Source organism: Canis lupus, chromosome 11, assembly GCF_011100685.1.
Source record: "Canis lupus familiaris isolate Mischka breed German Shepherd chromosome 11, alternate assembly UU_Cfam_GSD_1.0, whole genome shotgun sequence".
NCBI classification, from domain to species: Eukaryota; Metazoa; Chordata; class Mammalia; order Carnivora; family Canidae; genus Canis; species Canis lupus.
Window position 1 is genome coordinate 5,106,233 of NC_049232.1, and position 26,525 is coordinate 5,132,757.

At 44.4% G+C, this 26,525-nt stretch overlaps 1 pseudogene; it reads left to right on the plus strand.

Annotated features, from left to right (window-relative positions):
* The first annotated feature begins 18,654 nt into the window (after positions 1–18,654).
* On the plus strand, positions 18,655–24,599 carry LOC119876777 (annotated as a pseudogene).
* Positions 24,600–26,525: the final 1,926 nt, after the last annotated feature.

Genomic DNA, 26,525 nt, shown 5'->3' on the forward strand with positions numbered 1-26,525 from the left:
CTTGTGAAGCCCCCACACCTCCTGCAAGTGACTACTTATTGGGGCCACAATATTCTGAAAAGGCAGGCTTAAATTTTTTTTCAGACTATGAAAGCAATTGAAACACAAAGTAGTAAGTCATGTGGCCAAGTGCCTGCCACTCCCACCATTGCTTCCAAAGGAAAAGAAGCTGGCTTTGGATGAAAAGTGGAGTGAAGGAACATCCCCCATGTATGCACTTCTAGATGCTCCCAAGGCCGGGTTCCTTGCCTCTGCATGGGTTGGTAAGAAGGGTGTATCTGGCACTGCTTCCAAGCAGTGATCAGAAGAAACATCTCTCCCTTACAAGAAGTATCATACCAACTATTTAAAGATATATAAACATAGTGAAAAAAGAGTTTTTTTTCACTCACCCTCACCCATTTTAGAGTGGTTTCCATCCTAAGCTCTGTAAGAGGCCAAGGCCACTCCACAGTTCCTCAGAGGTAGAGAACCTGTCTCATTCAGAATAGTGTCTGCCAAGAACAGGGATTAAATCAAGGAAGTTTGGAAAAAAGAGGTACCCCCCAAAACCAGCAGATTCATGCACCTCTGATACCCCTCTCCCAACAAAACAAGAAACAATCTCTGAAAACCACAAACTACCAAACTGGAGCAGGAAGAAATAGAAAATCTGAACAGGCCGATAACTAGGGAGGAAATTGAAGCCGTCATCAAAAACTTCCCAAGACACAAAAGTCCAGGGCCAGATGGCTTCCCAGGGGAATTCTATCAAACGTTTAAAGAAGAAATAATACCTATTATACTGAATGTGTTCAGAAGGTTAGAAAGGGATGGAATACTTCCAAACTCATTTCATTGATACCAGCATCACCTTAATTCCAAAACCAGACAAAGACCCCACCAAAAAGGAGAGTTATAGATCAATATCCCTGATGAACACAGATGCAAAAATTCTCAACAAGATACTAGCCAATAGGACCCAACAGTACATTAAGAAGATTATTCAACATGACCAAGTGGGATTTATCCCTGGGATGCAAGGCTGGTTCAACACTAATAAAACAATCAATGTGATTGATCATATCAACAAGAGAAAAAACAAGAACCACATATGATCCTCTCAATAGATGCAGAGAAAGCATTTGACAAAATACAGCATCCATTCCTGAACAAAACTCTTCAGAGTGTAGGCATAGAGGGAACATTCCTCAGCATCTTAAAAGCCATCTACGAAAAGCCCACAGCAAATATAATTCTCAATGGGGAAACACTGGGAGCTTTTCCTCTAAGATCAGGAACAAGACAGGGATGTCCACACTCACCACTGCTATCCAACATAGTACTAGAAGTCCTAGCCTCAACAATCAGGCAACAAAAAGACATTAAAGGCATTCAAATTGGCAAAGAAGAAGTCAAACTCTCCCTCTTCACATGACATGATACTGTACGTAGAAAACCCTAAAGACTCCACCCCAAGATTGCTAGAACTCATACAGCAATTCAGCAGTGTGGCGGGATACAAAAATCAATGCCCAGAAATCAGTGGCATTTCTCTACACTAACAATGAGACTGAAGAAAGAGAAATTAAGGAGTCAAACCCATTTACAATTGCACCCAAAAGCATAAGATACCTAGGAATAAACCTAACCAAAGAGGTAAAGGATCTATACCCTAAAAAACACAGAACATTTCTGAAAGAAATTGAGGAAGACACAAAGAGATGGAAAAATACTCCACCCTCATGGATTGGAAGAATTAATATTGTGAAAATGTCAACGCTACCCAAGGCAATTTACACATTCAATGCAATTCCTATCAAAATACCATGGACTTTCTTCAGAGAGTTGAAACAAATCATCTTAAGATTTGTGTGGAATCAGAAAAGACCCCGAATAGCCAGGGGAATATTAAAAAAGAAAACCATAGCTGGGGGCATCACAATGCCTTATTTCAGGTTGTACTACAAAGCTGTGGTCATCAAGACAGTGTGGTACTGGCACAAAAACAGACACAGAGATCAATGGAACAGAATAGAGAATCCAGAAGTGGACCCTCAACTTTATGGTCAACTAATATTTGACAAAGCAGGAAAGACTATCCCCTGGAAGAAGGACAGTCTCTTCAATAAATGGTGCTAGGAAAATTGGACATCCACATGCAGAAGAATGAAACTGGACCATTCTCTTACACGAGACACAAAGATAAACTCAAAATGGATGAAAAATCTAAATGTGAGACAAAAATCCCATCAAAATCCTAGGGGAGAACACAGGCAACACCCTTTTTGAACTTGGCCACAGCAACCTCTTGCAAGATACATCCATGAAGGCAAGAGAAACAAAAGCAAAAATGAATTATTGGGACTTCATCAGGATAAAAAGCTTCTGCACAGCAAAAGAAACAGTCAACAAAACTCAAAGACAACCTACAGAATGGGAGAAGATATTTGCAAATGACCTATCAGATAAAGGGCTAGTATCCAAGATCTATAAAGAACTTATTAAACTCAACAGCAAAGAAACAAACAATCCAACCATGAAATGGGCAAAAGATATGAACAGAAATTTCACAAAGAAAGACATAGACATGGCAAACATGCACATGAGAAAATGCTCTGCATCACTGGCCATCAGGGAAATACAAACCAAAACCACAATGAGATACCACCTCACACCAGTGAGAATGGGGAAAATTAACAAGGCAGGAAACAAATGTTGGAGAGGATGCGGAGAAAGGGGAACCCTCTTACACTACTGGTGGGAATGTGAACTGGTGCAGCCACTCTGGAAAACTCTGTGGAGGTTCCTCAAAGAGTTAAAAATAGAGCTACCCTATGACCCAGCAATTGCACTGCTGGGGATTTACCCCAAAGATACAGATGCAGTGAAACACCGGGACACCTGCACCCTGATGTTTATAGCAGCAATGTCCACAATAGCCAAACTGTGGAAGGAGCCTTGGTGTCCATCAAAGATGAATGGATAAAGAAGATGTGGTCTAAGTATAAGATGAAGTATTCCTCAGCCACTGGAAATGACAAATACCCACCATTTGCTTCGACGTGGAAGGACCTGGAAAGTATTATGCTGAATGAAATAAGTCAATCAGAAAAGGACAAACATTATATGGTCTCATTCATTTGGGGAATATAAAAATCAGTGAAAGGGAATAAAGGGAAAGGAGAGAAAATGAGTGAAAATATCAGTGAGGGTGACAAAACATGAGAGACACCTAACTCTGGGAAATGAACAAGGGGTAGTGGAAAGGGAGGTGGGCGGGGGGATGGGGTGACTGGGTGATGGGCACTGAGGGGGGCACTTGGTGGGATGAGCACTGGGTGTTATGCTATATGTTGAACTCCAATAAAAAAAAATTGAAAAAAAAAGAAACATCAATCTTGGCATGTAATGGGGGTACAGAGCCCCTGGTATACATATCTTAGGCCAGTCCTGACTTCCAGAAATGCTCCTGTCAGGGGTTGAATTGTATCACCTTGCCCAAATTCCTATGTTCAAGTCTTAAATGCTAGAATCTAAGAATAAGATTGTTTTTGGAGATAGCATCTTTAGAGAGGTAATTAAGGTAAAATGAGGTCATATGGTTGGGCCCTTTCAATATAAGGAGTGTCTTTATTATAAGAGATAAGATAGACTGAGAGATGTTAGGCTCCCTAGGAGGAGACTGCTTCTCCCTCTGCCTATGTTTCTGCTTCTGTGCCTCTCATGAATACACAAAATGAAAGAAAGAAAAAACTAAGAAAGAAAGAAAGAAAGAAAGAAAGAAAGAAAGAAAGAAAGAAAGAAAGAAAGAAAGAAAGAAAGAAAGAAAGAAAGAAAAAAGAAGAAAGAAAAAGGAGCTTGACTATGCTTATGCACAGAATTAGCAGGAAGGAAAGGAAGAAAAAAGAAGAGTTTGGCAGAAGGTAGTAGCTATTACTATATTCTGTAAACATGAAATTGTCTCATTTAAATGATTCTGAATTAGTATGACACCGTCCTGAGGAAAAAAGGTTTGTGTAGAACCTCTTCAGGGGCAAGAAAACCTCAATGAGTAGCTAGGACTGATTAGGATGCCATGGCACGGGGCCACCTGGGTGGCTCAGTGGTTGAGCATCTGCCTTCGGCTCAGATCATGATCCCAGGGTCCTGGGACTGAGTCCCACATCAGGATCTCCACAGGGAGCCTGCTTCTCCCTCTGTCCATGTCTCTGACACTCTGTGTATCTCTCATGAATAAATAAAATAAAGAAAAAAATTTTCTGTTGTTCAAGCCACCCAGTCTATAATACTCTCTTATGATAGCCTCGCAGACAACCTCCCTACACAAAATTCCTAAAACATATCCAAAAATAACAGCTAGGAGTTTCTGGGCTCCTGATCTGTGCCAGGGTCTGGCACACACTCACCTTTGTTATCTCACTCAACTCTGCCAAGAACCATCATCACAAAAGATGGACCTGAGAAGTTCATGGTCTAGAGCCTCTGCTCTTTGGTACCTTCCATGGCCTCCCAAGGAAAATCCATGTTATTTCTGGAATTCTCTTGGATAGTAACCTATTTCTACTAAAGCACGAGCGCAACAAAATGCCAAATCTCCTTTCCACATGGAAGGTGAATCAACTAATATTCGATAAAGGAGGAAAGACTATCCATTGGAAGAAAGACAGTCTCTTCAATAAATGGTGCTGGGAAAATTGGACATCCACATGCAGAAGAATGAAACTAGACCACTCTCTTTCACCATACACAAAGATAAACTCAAAATGGATGAAAGATCTAAATGTGAGACAAGATTCCATCAAAATCCTAGAGAAGAACACAGGCAACACCCTTTTTGAACTCGGCCATAGTAACTTCTTGCAAGATACATCCACGAAGGCAAAAGAAACAAAAGCAAAAATGAACTATTGGGACTTCATCAAGATAAGAAGCTTTTGCACAGCAAAGGATACAGTCAACAAAACTCAAAGACAACCTACAGAATGGGAGAAGATATTTGCAAATGACATATCAGATAAAGGGCTAGTTTCCAAGATCTATAAAGAACTTATTAAACTCAACACCAAAGAAACAAACAATCCAATCATGAAATGGGCAAAAGACATGAACAGAAATCTCACAGAGGAAGGTGAAGAGTGGCTCTCAGCCCCAGTTGGAAGAATCCACCACAGGGATCCACTATGATGGTTAGGGAGAGAGGATGGAAGGAGAAAGGATGTGAAGGGGTCTTGCCTTGGGGAGCTCTGTGATCTAGGCATCTTGTCCCAGGCCCCTCTCTGCCCTGATTATCCAAAACCAAGCCCTCAGTAAACAGACAGCTGGCAGATCATGTCAAGCCATCAAAGGAGTAAGATACTGTGTTAAAGCTGAGCCTCTGTGGCTCACTTAGGATTATTCATGTTCCTCTGAATTTCCCTGGGAAAGTAACAACTGCTGTAAGGTGTTGCTTTCAAGCGCAAAGTTTAGCATCATAGGAGCTTGCATCTGAATACTGCTCTTGCTACCTCTATCCTGAGAATTTGGGTGAGCCATTTAAATTCCTTCAAACTACAGTTTCCTCATCCAAAAAGTAAGGAGAGTAATTATAACATTATTATAGGGCTATCATGAGAGTTAAATGAGAGAATATGTAAAGCACTTACATAATACCTGGCATCAAATAGGGTTCAATAAATGGTGGCTATTATGATAATTATTTTGATGAGAAAACATGTTTTCAGGTGGGTCTATCTGCACTATTTTAGCAGTTTTTTTTATCTATTTTAGTTTCAAGCTTATAATGGACACTGATAACCTTTCTCCCACATCCCCTCGGGTTTCTTTTACTTTTCTGAGCACCCTTCATCTTGCTCCTCTGTTCTTTAGAGAAGCAGTCTGCACCTGTGCCTTTAGAGCTAGAAGGGTCAAGGACATTCCTTAGCTGATGAGTGACAGGTGCAGGAATCTGAAAGCCCAGCTCACTGGCACTGGGTGGGGACAAACTGAGTTATACCTGGTGGGATCAAGTCAAGGATGACACTTTGCCTAAAATGTCCTCCTTGCTTGACTCTTTGCCCTTCCCTGTCCTCCTCCTCCTCCACTTCCTCACTGGTTTCTCCTGGGATCATCTTCCCAATAAATCTCTTGCACGTGGACCCCTGTGTCATAGTCTACTGCTGGGGAATGCAGCCCAGGAAAGATCTGTCCTCCAGGGCACTTAGGAGGAAGATTTTCAAAGGTCCAGTGCTAAGCTCTGCAGAAGAGGTAGGGTATGTGGGGCTGGATGAGATGGGGTCCTAGGGTTCAGCCCCTCCTTCTTCAGGCTGCTGGTCCTTTACCGTCACAGTGAGTAAAAAAAGACATGGGATCAGAGCATTCTTTGGAAATCTTCTCATTTGAAATTTGAGAAATAGGTGCTCTCACCCTTTTTTTAAAAAAAGATTTTATTTTATTTATTCATAAGAGACACACAGAGAGAGAGAGGCAGAGACACAGGCAGAGGGAGAAGCAGGCTCCAAGCAGGAAGCCCAAAGCGGGACTTGATCTCAGGTCTCCAGGATCAGGCCCTGGACCAAAGGCAGTGCTAAACCGCTGAGCCACCCAGGCTGCCCCAACTCACAAATTTCAAAAGAACTCTATGGAGATACCCGTTATCACAACTTAAAACATATTTAAGTCAGCATATTTCCCCTCTACTCCAATATCACCTTCCTACATTCAGGCCACTATCCTCCCAAATACTACAACAAACCCTGGTCTGTTCATGGTTGGCTCAAGCAGGGAGGCACGCATGCCATGGAGATGGCACAGGTGTCTCTACATGCTGAGTCTCTGCCATTACAAGGACCATGACCACCAAGGTCAATACGGTCACAGATACCATGACCAGGAAGGGGACCATTCTTTCCTCCTATTGATCCATTCAAATTCAGCAAATGCTTAGCAAACAGTCTCTGTGCATTAAGCGCTCCGCTGTTTGCAGCAGTCAGTAAAACTGACAGTCTTTGCCCTGATGGAATGAAAGACAAACATTTAAAACCAAACAAATAAGCACATAACTGCTGGCCACTGTAAACCTCAAGAGAGGAAAAAGCACAGAGGGCCAGGAAGGCATATCATGGAAGACCTGACCTACAGAAGTACACTTAAGGAAAGCAGTTCAGAGAAAGCAATGACAGGAAAAGCAGGAAAAAAGGAGTAAAAGAGTACATGCAAAGGTCCTGAGGCAGAGACACAAGTGCCCATTAGTGGAACTAAAAGAAAGAGCAGTGTCAAGGGAAGGCGGTGGGACTTGGTGCTGCAGAGGTCAAATGAAGCCAGGTCTCACAGAGCCAAAGATCACCAAGCACCTTTCCCGTCACTACCTCCTGCATATCAGGAACAGAACCACCTGCCCCCATGCATCCTGCCTCCAAAGCAGGCCTGCCTGGTCCCCAAAACCTCATCCACCCACCTGGGCCCCTCTTGGTAACAACCACATCCACTTTCCAGTATTACCTAAGACTCTATTTTCTTATGGATAACAGAGCAAAGTGTATGGAGTGTCAGCAGTACAAGGGCAAGTTGTAACCAGGGAGGATGAGGATTCTAGCACAGCAAGTAATAGACCACAAAGAACCCTTTTCCAGGGACAGCCATTAGGGGGTCTATGTGCAGAGACGGGAATCACATCCCTCCTTTCCTAGAGTAAATAATGCAACATGCTCCCCAAAGACTCTTCTGTTTTCCTGGTAAACCCAGATCCGAACAGGACTTATCAAGAGTCTGAGCCCTGATTTTTTTTTTTTTTTAAAGCTCATGAGTAACATCCAGCTTTAATGGTAAAGAAAAAAAAAAAAGAAAGGCAGCAACTCTGCTAACAATAAACAAAATAAGTGTGAAGGATTCTCTCTTTACAGTGAATGACATCTGCAAGGATGAAAAAAGTTCAAGGGCAAAGAGCCTCAGATGGCATTCTTCAGAGATGAAGAGGGATCTGGAAAGGGTCAGTGCTTGAACGGCAGCATTAAGTTAAAAAAACACAGAATGGAAGCTGGGCAGCCCCTTCATCCAGTCCCAGGGTCCCTGTCCCCCGGCCGGGCTACAACTGGCTGACCTCAGGCTGGCAGGTGTTCTCCTGCTAGAAACCCACCAGCGCACCCATCTGCACCCAGACCATCGGAGGTGAACCTCAAGGTCACCAATGGGTCCTACTTTGTACAATACTATGCCTCTTCAAGAGGTAGGAAGAAACAGGGACAAAACAAAAACTGTATGTTGCTACCCCTTCATCAAATCCATCAGAAGTGAAAACATGAGCTAAAATAGGAGAGAGGCAGAGGCTTGTTCACTGCTCAAATGAAAGGCAGGAGAGATTCCATCTAGGATTGAAGGGCTTCGCTTTTATTTTGAACTGAAGTTGCCGTTTTCTATTTTCTATCATTGAAAAAAATAATAAAAAATCATAAAGGGAGATAACACATATTCCTAACCCACGTGAGTTTCATGAGGCAAGCCCACAATGAGGCGGGGACTCTGCAGCTCACCCTGGGATCTTTGACAGAGAGAACCTTCCAGGCCTCTTGGCGGCCCGTGGTGTGCGCTCAGGCTCTAGCTGAGCCCTTTTTAATCCACGACAACGGAACCACCACAGAGCAGAGGTAGTCTGGGAAATACACACAGCTACACTGGCAAGGGCTCTGCGGGGATCACTCACTCACTGGGCTGGCAATCCAGGTTCATAACGGAGGGAGGGGTCCTGGGGGGCCAGGGAAAGCACACGGTACCCGCAGGTCGGGGGCTTAGGAGAGGTCAGGGGCGGCGGGTCAGAAATAGATTGTAGGCGTCCTCATACACTTTGATCGGGACTGGGGCTCTCGGCTCCTGGGCAAAATAAAATGAGGAGGAATCTTATGTTTCCTTCACCTGATAATAGGGAAACTAGTAGGAGAAAGGCAAAAAGAGCAGCTGAAAGAGGTCAGAGCAGACTCAGGGGATGGACGGTTCAAAGTAAAATCTGGAGAAAAGGAAAAGTGGCCCTGCTTCACCTGAAGCCAGGCCTCTGAGCTCCAGCCTGACCTTGTGGAGGTCTAGAAAAAGCAGACACTGAAACCCACAACCGCCTGTCCCCATACATAGGCTGGGTCACGTTCCTCAGGGAAACCCAGGCACCAGAGCAAAACAGCAGGAAACCACACTGAGCTCGAACGGTACAACCCACACGGGCTCCGGTTCTCGTCGCCAGAGACCCAGGTGCCTTGATACAATTCCCACCTGCTGCGGCTCGTGACAGACAATAAACAGGGCGGGGAAGGACACAGGACCCCCTCTGCTCAAGAGTGAGTAGGCCTATGCCAAGTAACCTCCAGACTCTTTAGTGGGGCCAGACTCCAGAGGTCACAGCTGCAGAGGGTGGCAGCCCTGGAGGCCAGGACAGAAGCTGTGACACTCTGAAGGAAGAAATAAGAATTCCTCTACAAGGAGACTTAATACTCTCATGACAGGGTGGGTGTCAACTAAGCCTACGAAGGCCGTTCATACAGGGCAGTGAGAGAAACATGGTAAGAAGGCCACCTGCCATATGTCTCCTCCATGGCCTTCCCACCCTTCAGGGTGTCCACACTTGCCTAAGCCTGGGGCATGTCCTTTTAAAAAAATACAGATTTCTGGGCCTCACTCAACTGACCGAATCAGAATCTCCAAGGGCCTGGGCACTTTTCATAAGGCTTGTGGGTCCTTTTTAAGAACAGACAGGTTGGGACACCTGGGTGGCTCTGTGGTTGAGCGTCTGCCTTTGGCTCAGGGCATGATCCCGGGGTCCTGGAATCGAGTCCCACGCATTGGGCTCCTGCATGGAGCCTGCTTCTCCCTCTGCCTGTGTCTCTGCCTCTCTCTCTCTCTCTCTCTCTCTCTCATGAATAAATAAATAAAAAAAAAAAAAAACCCAGACAGGTCTGGGACACTTAGCAGTAGCCCTGGCCTTTCTCACCATGGCCTCTGATACAGGAGGCACGCTGGCCGAACAATTTTGCAAGCAATTTGTGAGCTCAAAGGCATGTTTGGCAGTTTCAGGTCTTCAAAAAAAAAGAAGAAGAAGAAGAAGAAGAAGGAGGAGGAGGAGGAGGAGGAGGAGGAGGAGGAGGAGGAGGAGGAGGAGGAGGAGGAGAAGAAAATAATACAATGGGAAATTTGAGAGATGAGTGATCCCATTAAAAATGGACCACTTAGCAATGATTTTCAAAAGCCAGATGATTTTGAATAAAACCACCAGCCCGGCAGAAGCTCGGGTCCTGCTCCCTTGCCTCAAACGCGCTACTAAATGTGCTCACAGAGAAGGCTTCTTTGGAATTCAAATCAAGGGAGAAGAATAAGCTCGCTTGAGACCTGGATACTTTTTTTTATATATATAAAGATTTTATTTATTTATTTGAGAGAGAGAGAGAGCACACGCAAGCGGAGGGAAGGGCAGAGGCAGAGAGAGAAGCAGGCTCCCCACTGAGCAGGGAGCCCAATGTGGGGCTCAATCCCAGGACCCTGAGATCATGACCTGAGCTGAAGGCAGACACTTAACTGACCGTGTCACCTAGGGGCCCCCTCAGTTGCCTTACATTTTTAGAGGCTCTGCTCTCCTAGGAACTTCAGTCCTGAAATTAGGAAAAGGAATGAGTCAATCATTGAAAAAGGTCTTGCTCCCAGCCCACCTTGGGGAAGGGGATGTTCTCCAGGCCCTGACAAGGCAGTACATATTAGGGTCTACCCTTTGTTTCTGCTGACCTGCAGGAGGCTGGCTAGGAGGCTGGCTAGGCACACAGGCTTTGGAAACAGGCCAGCCTGGGATGGGTTCAAGTCCCATCACCATGACTACATGTCCTTGGGTAAGTAATTTAAACTCTCCGGATCTCAACTTCTTATCCCCAGAGTAAGAATGAAAGCTCATTCTTAGGCTAGTTTTGAGTACAAAATAGAAGAAAAAAAGGTAGCACAGCATCTGCACACTGTAGATGCTCTGTAAGGATTAGCCAGTTTCGTGACTATTTTTACTATGGCGTCTTTACTCAGCATTTTAATCAGCACTGGGCTTGCGTGGGCACTCATTGTTCAAACTGTTCCCTATTCCCAGTTTCCCAATTGCCTCGCTGTAAACCTGACATCAGAATTTCCACCCAGAGCAAGCAGCAGCATCCACTTTGGCATCACAGCTAAAATTCTATTTCTGGGCAATAAGTGGTTCTAAGATACCTTGTGACAAGTAAGTGCCCCATCAGGGAACTGGCCTGGATTTTCCTGTATTTTAACTCTGCTGAAAGGTCAGATTTTACAGATGTATTGATATTCCTCGGATGGGTTTCCTTCATTCTCTGTGTAGCCAGCTCTTCTGTTAAAGCCTCCTATATGAGGCCTTTCTTCCCAGCGGACCTAACCCACGATGCGGTGGCACCTCACTGGTCACCCAAATTCATTCAACAAGAACTTACCAAATACCTATTGTCTGCTAGGCACCAGTATTTTGTCTGTCTATAGCTTCTCTCTGGCACTTGTGATTATTTATTGTTGTTGTTGTTGTTGTTGTTATTCCTTCTCTATACTAACTTGTACCTTCTCCCCAGCAAAAGACAAATAAAAACATATTAAGATTGAGTTGACTTCAGTCAAGATCACTTTCCACATTCCCTGAAGAACAGTGAACTGAGGAGTTGGCCAAAGAAAATCACAAAGGTACAAAGTCCGGTGTCTGTCCTGAAGCAACCTGAAAATTCTCTGTCTGAATTGTATTCACTTCCATCCAGATGATGTGACATCATAGCAGTGCCACCTCTTGCCTTGTTTATATTTTATTCCTTCAAAATCAATTGATAAAAAATAAAATAAAAAAATTTTATGAAGTAATTCATAAGCCCTGAGTGATGGGAATTTCATTAAGATGTTGTTTGTGAACCTAGATTTGGCATATCACAAATTCTGTGTAAATCTGATAGTTGAATACTTCCATCAATTTTTCTAGACCCTTAAAATTCAGAGTTTCATGTTATTCCTTCTTTACTCGCAGATGATTTCCAATGATGTTTTAATTTGGTGAATGTGTTATCATAAAAGTTGCATGAATTGCAAAGCACAAAGCATACTTGCAGACAAGGGTGCTGGTGTTCAGGCTGGTCTGGGAAGGCATGCTGGCTCTACTCCCATGCTCACAGAACTATCCTTGAGACCTACCCGTCCCAAGGGAGAGCAGACAAGGGTGTGGGTGGATCTCCACAAAGCCATTGACCTGCCTAGAGAAGCAAACCACAGGTTGTACTCAAGGTGGTTGAACTTCAAGGACAGCATCCTTCACCTTCCTAAGATACTGTTGAGATGTTCCCACAACCAATGACACATCTGACTCCCAAAAGAAACCAACTAGGAGCCACTTGGTTGCTTCCGAGCCTCTTTCTGCTTTGCTTGGTTTAAAGTCTTACTGCAGGGCTGGAGCAGATCAGAAGACCTGCTGCACCCATGATAGATATAACCATGCAGAGGCTCTAAAAAGGACTCTTGGTCATTTTTCCATTACCTCAATGAGCAATTGATGCTGGAAGTAGAGTATCGAATTCTTACCACTCTATCCCAATTAATGGGCTCTTGTCTTGCCGGGCAGCAAAATTTGTCATGTGATTTTAAAGCCATCTATCGTCCATCCCTAAATTTAATAACTGGGCTCCACAAACAAAAACAGTAAGGGAAACAATAATGAAAATCAATAAAACAACAACAACAAACTGCCTTACAGTTAGAGTCTGGTCTTTTCATCAGCTCTGTCTGGTCAGGCATGATGCTGACTTTTTAGGTACCATGATGCAAACTGATTCTTCTGGTCCCCTGTACCAAAAATTAGTTCATCCATTTGGTTAAAGAACACATGCAGGGCAGCCCGGGAGGCTCAGCGGTTTAGCGCCACCTTCAGCCCAGGGTGTGATCCTGGAGACCTCGGCTCCTGGCATGGAGCCTGCTTCTCCCTCTGCCTGTGTCTCTGTCTCTCTCTCTCTCTCTGTGTCTCTCATGAATAAATAAATAAAATCTTAAAAAAAAAAAAAAAAAAAAGAACACTTGCAGCTCTCCTAAGGTCAAAGGCATCTAAAACTCTTCCATTTTCTTTTTTATATTTTTAAATTTTATTTGCTTATTTAGAGAAAGAGAGAGCAAGCAGGGAGAGGGGCAGAGGGAGAGAGAGAATCCCAAGCCAACTCCACACTGAGCACGGAGCCCAACACAGGGCTCAATTCCAGGACCCTGAGATTATGCCCTGAGCCGAAATCAAAAATTAGATGCTTAACCGACTGAGCCACTCAGGTGCTCCTTCCACTTCCTTTTTTAAAATCAATAAGCCTAGTAGGCTCAGAGAGTGAAGAAGTGATCTGTTATAAGAAATAAGAATTCATTTCTCAGGGCACCTGGGTGCTTCAGTCAATCTGCATTTATATATGTGTGTATATTTACATATATTCTCATTATGGATGAAATGAATTCATTTCTCTACTGTTCTTCAATCACATCTTTTACTCTCCTCCCACCATTCCCTCCTAGACACTTCTGTTTCCCATACTCATGCAGAAAGGACCCAGAGTCCCTTAGAACAGAGTGCAAGTTCACAAAGAAGCAGAATAAATTGGGCCATTAAAAGAAGGCAGCCACAACTCAATTCTTCAGGCAGCGAGATGACCTCACTTCATTCTTTACTTTACAAACACAGATGGGTGGCAAAAGATGAATAGAACCCAAAGTAAGAAGCCATTTTAATCCAAATAAGAGTAATTTTGTAACTGTTCAGTCATCCAGGGTTCTGTATTGCTTTTCTGACCCCCCTTTCTGAGAAGCAAATCAATTCTATCAAGGGAGCGAGATCACATCAGTCCTCTCTAGGAGAAAAGAGATAGTTACATCCTTCCAGTGAGGGAGTAGTTATGTCAAAGGTTGGCAGGTAGGTAGACAGAGAAAATGAAAGAATGATAGACTGATAGGTTTAGATCATCATTCCTAGGGTATCAGTAGAGAACTGATCAGTAGAAAAGAGTTACTGCTAGTTTGTACACAAATAAGAAAAAAGAGCTGAAGCCAGATCTAAGACAACACTCAGAAGCTTCCTGGTCAAAGTTTTCAGGGAAAAATATTTTTCTTCTCAAATGGTATCAGGTGGAGAACACTTGAAGCCAAACCAAATAACGCTGAGATGCTTCCCAGAGGTTTTCACAAAGAAATATTTTTTCTCCTCAAATATTTTCAGATGGAAAATCCAAGAGACACACAAGGAAGATCACAGTAGTTACAGCAACCCAATTTCCCATCAACAGGCTTTTGTTATCCTCACTACACTGTTTTTGTGGATCATAATGTGGTTTTGGGGAGAAAGCAGGCCCAGAAATTGAAAAGAATACCTACTACAAATGTGCCTTTCCTCCTTCATCTGCCTAGAAAGAAATAAGCTCAAAAGTAAACCAACTTCCCCATCACGACCTGCAATTTCTCAGATTCCATTTCCGGAGGACCCAGACCATGGAGTGGTTAACAGCATGATCTCCACAACAGAGAGAACTGGCTTCTGCTACTTCTTCTCCCTAACAGTGGGAACTAAAGCCTCAGTTTCATCTTTAAGCAAATTAAGCTGTTATCTCCTTCACAGCATTGTTATCACGTGCAAGTTTTGATGCGTGTGAAGTACCTAGCCCAATGTTTGGGACACAGCACATTCTCAGTAACACTAGCAATAATTCTTGTTATTTTATCAGTAAGTTGATTATAAGACTTATGGTTAAAGATGCTGTAAATCCTGATGTTGTCATGAAAATCACAAGGTTGGTTAACAAGATCATGTGTCTAAGAATTTCCAGGATGATCTCAATTTTTGCTATCTTATCCCATGGTCATACATCCCAAGGGTTGGCTTTAGTAACTATAGTACTCATGGATAGATATCGCAGGTTTTTTGGAAGGAAGAAATGAAGGGAAGGAGGGAGGCTGGGAGGGTGAGAGGAGAGAGACTGTAAGAAGACAGAATGTACTGAACAAGGTGGTCCACCAACTGGCATTCCCGAACCCCTTAGAGATTGGGGAACAATCTTTTTGTATACCAAAGGTCCTAACAGATGTCCAGGTAGCAAAGACAGCCACAAAAAGTGGAGCCTCTAGTTCCCTCAGTCAGTTGAGCATCTGACTTTTGATTTCAGCTCGGGTCATGATCTCAGGGTCATGAGATTAAACCTCGAGTCAGGCTCCACACTGGTGTGGAACCTGTTTAAAATTCTCCCTCTCCCTCTGCCCCTCCCCAATGTACTCGCACATGCTCTCTCACCCTCTCTCTTAAAAAGAAAGAAAGAAATTTTGTGGAGTATCTGGCTGGCTCAGTCCATAGAGCATGTGGTGATTTTCGATCTCTGGCTCATGAATTCAAGCCCCACATTGGGTGTAGACCTTACTCAAAAAAAAAAAAAAAAAAAAAAAAAAAAGTTTTTTCTAAATAAGTTTAGTGATAGAAAACTTAGCAACCATCCTCCTTTCAGATCAAATTCTTCTATGGCTTCAGGAGACTAGACAGCAAAGTGAGACAGGTGCTACCTAGGGATGTTCTGGCCTACCTGAAACTTGCCATCTGCATTTTCAATGCAAAAAACAAAAGAAATGCTATTCTCATAAATCCTCTCCAAGCTCCTCTTACAACAAATCAGCAACTGCCTTCTTTTCAAACCAGAAATAGAAAGTGACACTTTCACAGAACTGGCTCAATAAAAAATCACATTTTAAAAGTAAACAGGAAACGTAAAAATGTATTTTAACTGAGGGTGCTAACCTTTGTGTACATAACATGACTGACACGTCTGGAATGGGACAGCAGTTCGAACAGTTACGTTTCAGTGAGACCTGGGTTCACCTCCTGTGCTTTCACCCTTATGGCTCCTTGTGATCAAACCACATATCCCTGTCATCTGGATTCATGTGGATCCTACAGCTATGGGATAGAGTCTACCTCTGTGGGGCATAACTGGTGGGCAGGGGGGGAGCAGGGGCTGGTAGGGGTCTCCATCTCTAGCTTTTTCATGCCTACCTGTCGTATCTAGCACAAGACTTGGAAGCAGAAGACCACAGGTTTCCCCCAACTACAAAAACTTACAGACTGGGGATCCCTGGGTGGCTCAGCGATTTAACGCCTGCCTTTGGCCCAGGGCGCGATCCTGGCATCCCGGGATCGAGTCCCACATCAGGCTCCCAGTATGGAGCCTGCTTCTCCCTCTGCCTGTGTCTCTGCCTCTCTCTCTCTCTCTATGTCTATCATGAATAAATAAATTTAGAAAAAAAAAAAAAAAGAAACTTACAGGCTGACCATTATTACCAGCTCTTAAGTGAAGAACACAAGTCGGAACACAGTAAAATTAAAGCATGTGAGGTTTCAAAACCAGAATGTCTGTATCGCACGTCCATGAGTTAAGAGCTGGCTGTGACACTCAACACACGTGCACACAAAAGAAATTCCATCCACAGAGATATTTGCATCTTTCCACAGCTTAGGCTGGACTGTGGGTCTGAGGTGTGATGCTGTTTACCCCCGAAAGAGAAGAACTGGAAGGGAAGCCAAGAGACAGGAAGGGAGAAATATCCCTGTTCCTGGTTTCTGCTTTCCACTGTGTGGCTTCACCATTATATTTATTTATTTTTAATTTAAGATATTATTATTATTATCATCATCATCATTATTTAAGATATTATTATTATTTAACATATTTATTTATTCATGAGAGACACGGGGGGGGGGGGGCAGAGACAGAGGCAGAGGGAGAAGCAGGCTCCACGCAGGGAGCTGGATGTGGGACTCGATCCCAGGACCCCAGGATCACGCACTGAGCCTCAACCACTTGAGCCACCCGGGTGTCCCTCATCATTATATTTAAAAGCATATTTGTGGGTGCTCTGGACATCCTCCTCTCTTTTCTTCCTAAATGAGGCTACCTCTCTGAGGACTAGAAAATACTGTATTGTTACTATCTGAATAGAAATAAGACAAGTGAATAGTGAATACCAAAGGATGCACCTCCTCGTGACTCAACAGTATTTTTACCGCCCCCGTCAAGGCACACAGCTGAGCCGTGCTCAGGACGTTCCCACCCATCACAGAGCTATACTGCACTGCCTTTGGGACGATGGGAAGGTGCAGCTCACCCTCCCAGGGCAGGACAGGTGTGCTCAGTGCTATTTTCCCAGATTATTTCCCATTGTGACCAAAGACTCTATTTACAACCAGGACTCTCTTTTATTTTTCCTTTTTTGTGATGCTTTAGTGGATGACTGATGATACTACAAGACACCATTTATAAAGCACCTAGCTGCCTTCGGGGACAGGAATAAGCCCGTCACATCTGCCCCGGACAACACCCTTGAATATTGTCACCACGTCTGGAAGAGAAGTCAGAGGCTCAGAGAAGGTGCATAGCATGTCCCAACCCAGGGTCCAAGATGCTGCCAGAGCGGAAATTCGAATTCGTGTCTCCCTGACCCCAATACCTGGCTTCTTACTATCTCACTACACACGCCTGTGCGTGTGTAGAGGCAGAGGGGCCGGGCCAGGACAACCGGATCAGGGGCCTAGTGCCAGGGCCGCCCAGACACAGCCCTTCCTGAGCCATCAGAGCCCGTGCGTGAGCCCGCACCGCCAGGCCCCCCCTTGACCGAGGCCCGGCTTTGACTTGGGTGAGGAGGCCCCAATCTCTTTGCTTCTGGCCGCAGTTCCCGACCTGCTTTACCCCAAATCCTTGCCTCTCGCCTGAGCTTAATCAGCTCTTCAGAGGACTTCTGTCTCAGGCCCACAGCCCTGGAACCGGACGCCAGCCACGATCACAAGATCACAACGTGGGAGCTAATCGGGTTTCCACAGGAAAGGTTCAGGAGTGCCTCTGGGAGGGAAGGGGAGGAGCAGCGGGAACGAGACACAAACACATTGTGCAACACGGGGACTAGTACGATGACCCTCCGTCTAGCCCAGGAGACACCTGCTAAGGATCCTCGCACCTCTACAGAGAATTCTTCACAGCCCTGCCCGTCTGGGGAGCCCAGATCTGTGAGATCAAGTCAACTCCGCACAGTCCACGGCTCTTGGTGATTTTTGCCAGGCCTAGCTTGCCACCTACTGGCAAGAAGCAGGAGCAAGATCCAGGAGCAAAGACACAGAGAAAAGGCCACCAGGAGCTGAACAAGACCCCTGCCCCTGCTGAATGTCAGCACCCCCTCAGATCTGCCAAAGCCCAGATCTGCCGGACACCCAGGGCGAGTCTGGAGCCTTCAGAAGCAGGGCTCACCCCCAAGCTGGTGTCAGGTCTAGGTCTCTCTAAAGAAATAGTACGAGCAAGGGCACGGTCATGTGCATTGGCAGAGCACTCCCTTCGATTGAGACATTGCACATGAAGGACAAGCAGCAAAGAGAAGGGGCAGGTTTGAACTTCAACCCAAGGCTTCTAAAGATTTATTATTATTATTGTTATTATTATTCATCAGAGAAGCAGAGACATAGGCAGAGGGAGAAGCAGGCTCCCCACGGGGAGTCCAATGCAAGACTCAATCCCAGGACCCGGGGATCATGACCTGAGCCAAAGGCAGACACTCAACCATTGAGCCACCCAGGTGTCCCTAAGCCAAGGCTTCTAAAGTCAGGCCAAGAAGAGTTTGAGGGTTCACAGTCTGCAGCAGACAGCATCAAGAATGTCTAAGCCCACAGTGGTAAGGCCCGAGGACCATCTCCACAATCCTCACAGCTCACCCCACGAACGTGAACTTGGCAGCCCCAGCTTGAAAGTGCGGCAGAATGCTGGAGGCCACAACCATACCCTCATGGTAACACTTTTACTGACCTTCCAATGGAAAAAGTGTTCTAAAAAATGACAATATCCTCACCCAAGTCATAAAAAATGATAAGTTTCTAAATCTATCAAAATCATCAAAAACATAGCATGCAAATTGGGCTTCAGTGTGTTCTCACTGGCACTCCTACACCCTCGAGACATCATGAACATTTTACTAACAGTGAGTCCTTCCAAAAATGACTTTCTTTTTCAAGCTTTAATTCTGTACCCTAATTTTCTCCACATCCTGAGAAAAGAGAAGAATAAGGAGGAAAGAGTGACCCATCCTTCCCATTCCCCTCTGCTCCTACTTGTCATAAACTGGCAAAAATGCCTGATGGGTCATAAGTAAATTGTACATGTTGGGGTCTTTGCTCAAGGTAAGATACGTGTGAATTTCAAGGCAAGTCATGACAGACGGACCACATGTACTTGCTTCCTTCCCCCCCACACACACTCAACCAGAAGGACAGTGACAAAATTAAAAAGCGATCATCAGGGATCCCTGGGTGGCGCAGCGGTTTGGCGCCTGCCTTTGGCCCAGGGCGCGATCCTGGAGACCCGGGATCGAATCCCACATCAGGCTCCCGGTGCATGGAGCCTGCTTCTCCCTCTGCCTGTGTCTCTGCCTCTCTCTCTCTCTCTCTCTGTGACTATCATAAATAAAAAAAAAAAAAAAAAAAAAAAAATTAAGAAAAAAAAAAAAAGCGATCATCAGTGGGACAGAGAGAGAGGAGGGAGACAATGACAGACGAGGGATATTAGTGCATGTGTGGAAGAATGAGGACCATAGATTTTACAAAGCACTGCCATTTCCACCTAACTGCCCATAGAGAGCAATGCAGGGGGAGTACAGATATTATCTCTGCAGAGCCTGTGTACTGAGAGGCATCCAGAATCAAAGGCAGGGGTAGAGCAAGGAGCTAGAAACAACGGAATGGGTTGAAAATCTAGAGACAGAACAGTTGGGAACCAGGTCCCAGCCTTAATACCAAGCCCACAGAACCAGGAGGGGACAAAGGTCTTCACCCACCCAAAATTCCCGACCCCACCCACCCTGGAAACCAAGGTTTAGTCCCTGGAGAAATCAAGCCTTGGAGGCTCAAAATCCTAGGACACCATGCATATCACAGCAGAGGGCCCAATGGGGCTTTAGAACAGAAAACAAACAAACAAAAAAAGGTTAAATAAGAAACTTCAGGATACCTCCTTCATCTGCACCATGAATGCCAGCAACCAGGTTTTTATGTGACTATGAGCTCAAATAGTATAAACACTAGTTATATTGACTGAACCAAAATTATGTCATAATTATTACTGACAGAACCAAGAATTGTAGAATCACTGTAGGAAGGAGTAAGAATAAAGATGGTAGAGACATTTACATTGACATGGAAGGAACTGAAGGGAATTATACTGAGAGAAATAAGTCAGTTGTAGAAAGACAATTATCATACGGTTTCTCTCATATGTGGAATATAAGAAATAGTGAAAGGGACCATAAAGGAAGGGGTGGAGGAAACTAAGTGTTGAAAAATTAGAGAGGAAGACAAACCATGAGAGACTCCTGACTCTGGGAAACAAACTGAGGGCTGTGGGAAGGGTGGGGGGAAGGTTGAGGTAACTGGGTGATGGTTAACTGGGTGATGGGGCACTAAGGAGGTCACGTGATGGGATGAGCACTAGCGGTTGTAGGCAACTGATGGATCGCTGAACTCTACCTCTGCAACTAATAATACACTATATGTTAATTAAATGAATTAAAATAAGATAAAATAAAGTAAAATAAAATAAAATGAAGGAAATGAATAGTGTCCAAGTGCCAAGGGCTGACGTTCACCCATAGTATGATACAACTTCTGTGCACAACGCTGCTCTCAGAGTCCTCAGCAATCACAAATCACAAGTCAGTGACAGATCACTACCACCCTGGGAACTGCCTGCCGGTCTTTTTCCCCCAAAGCTCCTACAGGTGCTCAAGCCACATGAATGACCTCACCTGACCTCTGTCATTGGAAATGTTCTCTTTTTTTCCTGAGAGCAAACAGAGGAGCATGTGTCACAGGCCAGGCCATCAATGAAAAAGAGGAAAAGACTTATCATACAAAAATATAAAATGTTTGCGGGACAAAACATACCCTAAAAAGTCAAAAGACAAACAATAAACTGGAAAAAACAGCTGGTAATGTTTGACAAAAGGGTTAATACCCTTGATAAATTTTTAAAAATAGGGGACAGGTGGTGATTAATCTTTATTCAAAAGCTCCACCAACATATCTTCCCTGAAAGAGATTGTCAGCTCTCTGCAGATACTTTGAACCCTATGTTGATTGAAGAGAAAAAATTAGATGTTTTACTGACTAAAAAGAAGTCAGCACTTATCAATGGTGGTGGAACAGCTAGACATTGTGGAAAAATCCAGAAAAAAAGCGTGGGCTCATTTCCATGGTTTTACACTCAGCAAAATAAGGAAAAGGCAGTGTCATGTTGAGGCTGAAAAGTAGCATATTTCAACTAGAGAATAATGTAAAACTGGGACTTCCCAAAACTATTGAAATTCTAGCAAACTATAGGGAAAGTAAGTAATGGGGAAATCATTCAAAAAGAACTCTGTTTTTAATAAGCTAATGTTTTGGTAACTCTATAGGTTTGTTTAGTGGTTGGTTTTGGCAAGCTTGGAAAGAAGCACAAATAGGAAATCATTTGTTTGATAAACACATTGGTCACAGATGATAACCAGACCCATGGGGGCGACCACTTTGTAATGTGTGTGAAATATCAAGCCCCTCTATTAGACACCTAAACCTAACACAGCACTGCATGCCAATTTTTCTTCAATAAAAAAAAAATTAATGAAATCAAAATCCAAAAGTACAAATACAAACAACAACAAAACCTAAGATTTCACATAGAGCAAAGAAAAGCAATGACTTCTATTCCTCGGGGATTGATAACCACACAGAAGCAGGTTCCCAGTACAGGCTGTCATTTGAGGGACCCTAGGAAGGTTCCAGCAGAGGTAATTTCCCTCCTTTCCTCCACTGAATTTCAACCTTTGAAATTTAATTCATTGACATCTCAAAGTCCTCTGGTTTCTTATGCAAATAGCAACAAGCCCATCAGTATAGGCATTGCCAACTGTCGTCTTTCAGGGAGGATTTTTTTTTAAGATTTTATTTGTTTATTCATGAGAGACACAGATTGAGAGGCAGAGACATGGGGAGAGGGAGAAGCAGGCTCCCTGTTGGGAGCCGGATGTGGGGCTCAAGCCAGGACCCCAGGATCACGACCTGAGCCAAAGGCAGATGCTCAACCACTGAGCCACTCAGTTGTCCCAAGAACCTACCCTTTTAAAAAGGCTTCTCACAAGATGGAGAGAGAGCCTCAGGGATGGGTTTTCAAGAGCCCCTGGGCCACCACATGCTCTTCTCTGCATTTGCATACCCTGGTGGGTTTTACCCTGAAAGCAGTTGGTCACTTAGGAGTTAGAAAGGCAAGAAAGCTGGTCTGGGGCAAGAAAAAGAGAAAGCTTGCAAGACCTCCAGATGCAGACCACGTCTGACTAGGAACTGCTTTGGATTGAGCGGTCTTAGCAGAGGAGAATCGTCCTCCATCTGAACCCACCTCCCACCAACCCCAGGGATAGTCAAGCCATCTGCCCCCCTCGTGGCCTTCTGGGAGTATCCCTGTTGTTCGGAAACTGAGAACACTCAGTTCAGAAGAAAATGAACCCTCTTCAACACCCACCATGCCAGGCACTGTGAAAGGTGACAGATGTGCATTTAATCTTCAATTTACCTCTACTTGGAATGTGGGTATAATTGACCCTGTGTAACCAAAGGGGGAGCAGGTGCTTCCAGCGCTCAAATCCCTGCATGAAGTCAGGGGCTGAGCAGAGCAGGGCTGAGGGTAAGTCTGGAAAGGGTGGCTGGGAAAGCCCTCTGCACAGAGCCCTGCCTGAAGCCAAAAGGGAGCCAACCACACGGCTGGGGGAAGAGGGTATTAACTAGGACCCACCAGGGCCAGAGCTCCGAGGTCTCCTCCATCCTGTTCCAGGAGAAGCCAGGACAGTGAGATAGGAATGTGAGGAGCCAAGGGGTATGCAGTGACAGATTCTCAGGCCACAGTAGCCATGGTCTGGACCTAGGGCAGCTGAAAATGCTCAGATTCTGGACTTACTGTGGAGGCCGAGAAAATTAAGGCCATTCCACCTTAAGTTCAGGTTAGCACAGGTACAGCCATCCCAGGTCCCTGTGAAGAAGAGCTGAACTTTACCTTACTTCAGTTACAGGGAAAAAAAAACAGCTTACAGCTTAACGTCCTAGAAAGCCCCATATTAGAATGAGAACAGAGCTCAATGCCCTTGAAAGCCCCATATCAGAATGTGAACCGAACTTGAGGAATTGCTCCAGCCCTTCTGGAGGCCCCCGAGACCAGCCCTTAAAACTAAGCTGGAACCCACCTTGGGGTCCAAGTCCCTGCTCCGCTGTGTCAGGTACACTTGGACCCAAGTTCGAGCTTGTTAATAAACCATCGTGTGTTTGCATCGGTGTCGGCTCCTTGGTGGTTTCTCGGATTCGCAGTCTTGGGCACAACACTTATGTGGGGGGGGGGGGGGTGTGCAAAGAGCATAATCCAACAATGACTGCTCTGAGGCAGACCTACTGAGTAAATGGTGGGACTGGGTTTCATTTTACACATGCTCATTTTTTTTTCTTTTCATCTACATTTGAGTATAGTTGACGCACAAGGTGACATTAGTTTCAGGTGTATAGCATCATGACTTGACAAGTCTATACATCACACTGTGCTCACCATGAGTGTAGCCATCATCTGTTACCATACAACACTATTCCAACACCTGTATTGACTATATTCCTGTAACTTACTCATTCCAACTGGAATGAGTTATAAAATGCTCTATCTCCGAACAAATTCATTTTTTTTAGATGTTTATTAAATTGGCAAGCAGGGAAGTGAGTAGATCAGTAACTTATGTGTTTAAGGCTCAGGGAGAGGTTCAAGCCAAGGGTGTAGATTTGGGAGGCATCATTTTATAACCAGTACATACAAGGGTAAGGCAGGACGTGATCACTAGAGTGAGTTTAAATAAGAAAGTAACCCAGGCACCTGGTGGCTCAGTGGTTGAGAGTCTGCCTTTGGCTCAGGTTGAGACCCCGGGTCCTGGGATCCAGTCCTGCATCAGGCTCCCACAGGAGGCCTGCCTTTCCCTCCACCTATGTCTGTCTGTCTGTCTCTCTCTCTCTCTCAATGAATAAATAAAATCTTTATTTTAAAAAAAAGTCACCCTTTCACGAAGACGGCACCAAAGATAGAAAGGAAGCCTCTGCCCCTCCCAAAGCCTAGGCCAAAGCAAAGGCTTTGAAAGCCAAAAAAGCAGTGCTGAAAGGTGTCCACAATCACACACACAAAAAAGAGAAGATCCACACATCACCTGCATTCCAATGACCTAAGACCCTGTGTCTCTAAAGGCAGCCCAAATATCCTCAAACGAGCGCCCCCCAAGAGAAACAAGCTTGATAGCTTGATCACTATCTCATCATCAAGTTCCCTCTGACTACGGAGTCAGCCATGAAAAAAATATAAGACAACAATTCACTCGTGTTCATTGTGGATGTCAAGGTCAATAAGCACTGGATCAAACAGGCTGTGAAGAAGCTCTATGACCTTGATGTGGCCAAGGTCAACATCTTGATCAGGCCCGACAGAGAGAAGAAAGCATATGTTTGACTGGCTCCTGACTATGATGCTTTGGATGTTGCCAACAAAATTGGGATCATCTAAACTGATCCCATCTGGCTATAAATCTGTAATTTTTATCACCATAAAAAATTTAAAATACAAAAAAAATAAATTTTAAATAAGAAAATATAAAGAAAGAAAGAAAGAAAGAAAGAAAGAAAGAAAGAAAGAAAGAAAGAAAGAAAGAAAGAAAGAAGCCCAAGTATGGAGCCCTCTGACCCAAAGACCAAAGAGGGAAGAATCTGTGACAACAGAAAAGCCCAGGAAAATATGAAGCTGTGGAAACCAAGAGAAAACTTGTTTTCCTGAGAAAGGAAGTGACCCAATGCTGAGGAGCAAAAGTAAGACTGATAAATGGCTCCTGGATCTGGCACACAACAAAAGGCAGCTGAAGAGAGAGGAGATTGGGAATATATGGAGTGAGAGGCTCATCTATGCAAGATTCATAATCATCAGGAGGCCATTCATTCTTATCAACACATTGTCAAAAATAAAATTCTGTCAAGAATAGACTTAAAAGGGACGCCTGGGTGGCTCAGTGGTTGAGCATCTACCTTTGGCTCAGGGCATGATCCCGACGTCTTGGGATCGAATCCCACATCAGGCTTCCTGCAGGGAGCCTGCTTTTCCCTCCATCTATGTCTCTGCCTCTCTGTCTCTCATGAATAAATAAAATCTTTAAAAAAAAAAAAGAATAGACTCAATAATGCTGTGAGTACAATTATTAATATATGCTTTTTATTTCCTTTTTTGGATGTGGATCACACAAAACAGAGTTTCTGAGAGGTCCTGTGTTCGTTGGGTACAAACCTGTAGCAGTGATACAACAATTGAGGGTATCTTTGGGTCAAGTTGTAGGTTTTATTTATCCCCATTATCAACAATAAAAGATAATGATCAACTATGCTAGAGGAATTACCCTTCTATTACCTTTTTTTAATATATATTTTAGAAAGGGAGGCAGAGAAGGGAGAGAGAGAGGGAGAGACAGAGAGAATCTCAAGCAGGCTCCACACTCTGCAAGGAGCCCGACTCAAGGCTCAATCTCCCGACCCTGACATCATGATCTGAGCCAAAGTCAAGAGTCTGTCACTTAACTGACTGAGCCACCCAGGTGCCCCCTGTTCCTTCTTTTTTTTTTTTTTTTTTTTTTCCCTCTGTTCCTTCTTTAGAAGATTATAAAATTGGGATGCCTGGGTGGCTCAGCGGTTGAGCGTCTGCCTTTGGCTCAGGACATGATCCCAGGTTTGGGGATGGAGTCCCACATCAATCTAATTACATATTATAATATGTAAAATAATATTTTATTTCTTTATTCATGAGAGACACGGGCAGAGGGAGAAGCAGGCTCCCCATATGGAGCCTGATGTGGGACTCGATCCCTAGACCTGGGATCACGCCCTGAGCCAAAGGCAGACCCTCAATTACTGAGCCATCCAGGTGTCCCGGGAGATTTGTGTTTTAATTACCTATTTACCTACATATTTTTTTTTAATATTTTATTTATTTATTTAGGATAGTCACAGAGAGAGAGAGAGAGAGAGGCAGAGACACAGGCAGAGGGAGAAGCAGGCTCCATGCACCGGGAGCCTGACGTGGGATTCGATCCTGGGTCTCCAGGATCGCGCCCTGGGCCAAAGGCAGGCGCCAAACCGCTGCGCCACCCAGGGATCCCTACCTACATATTTTTTAATGACTTTTCAGCCACCGTTAAATGCTAGTTGTCTTTTAAGTAGAAGAGCGTATTCAATCAAAACCCGACCAGCATACCCAAAACATATCACGGATGAAAGCAAACCAATCAGGAGCTGCCAGATTTGCTGTCTACGAAGGGCTTCCTGCTTCCTCAACAGCCCAGCTGTGTCTTCACATGAAGGAGAGAAGGGGCTCTGTGGGGTCTCTTCAATAAAGGTGCAACAGTCATTCATGAAGCTTCTGCCCTCATGACCTATTCACTTCTCAGAGTCC